Below are 970 nucleotides of genomic sequence, written 5' to 3'. Positions count from 1 at the left end.
GAGGATGAAGAAGGGAAAAGAGGAAGATGAAAAAGAGAATAGCAACAACACTGTCATTATTAGTAGTACCAAGAGCTACGCAATAGACTCACTCCTGTAAAATAAAGAAATAAACAGTCAGAAACACCAATAACAGAATTACTAAACGTTCTCCCTTCTCGCCAGCCGCCAAAAATACGTGTGACCCCCCCCCCCCCCCCCTTCAAAGACCTCACGACACGGAACGACCGCAGTGAGGCACGTAAACAAGTTCGGTCGACTGTCACACGACCTCCTCCTTTCCCTCCTCTTCCTCCTCGTCCTCATACTCCTCCTCCACCTCCACCTTTACTTCCTCGTTTTCCTCGTCTTCCGCTAGTTCTCGTCCCCATCCTCGTCCTCGTCCTCGTCCTCGTCCTCGTCCTCGTCCTCGTCCTCGTCCTCGTCCTCGTCCTCGTCCTCGTCCTCGCCCTCGTCCTCTTTCCCTTCTCCCTATCACTCTCCCTCTTCTACCCTCCTCATTTACGGAGGAAATACAGCCAACTATAACAACCGTCATGAGGAGGACAAATTATTTTCTCCCCCAACAGTCAAACTGTAATTACTGAAGGGGGGGGTAAGACGAGGACGGGGAGGGGGGGTCAGGGTAGGTTTATACTAACAACCTAATTTCGGGGGGCACACTTCCACACACTCACACCTTGACGTTCTGTATAGCCTACACTCTATATAGCTGAACTCCTGAAGGGAAATATGGATGAAAAAGGTTCTTCCCCTTCTTCCCTACCTTCTCCCCCTACCCCTACTTTCCCCCAACTTCTTCCCTTCCCCCCAACCTTTTTCCCTCTCCTACCTTCCTCCCTTTCCCTTATTTTGTTCTCTTCGTTCCTACTTACTCTCCCTCTCCCCGCCCCCTAACTTCTTCCCTACTCCCCTCCCTTCCCCTATTTTCCTCCCTTCCCTCCTCCAAAAAGAAAAACAAAAGCCTACT

The sequence above is a fragment of the Penaeus chinensis genome, chromosome 5 (assembly GCF_019202785.1).
Source record: "Penaeus chinensis breed Huanghai No. 1 chromosome 5, ASM1920278v2, whole genome shotgun sequence".
NCBI lineage: Eukaryota > Metazoa > Arthropoda > Malacostraca > Decapoda > Penaeidae > Penaeus > Penaeus chinensis.
The sequence above is the reverse complement of the archived record's forward strand: the minus strand, read 5'-3'. Positions refer to the sequence as shown.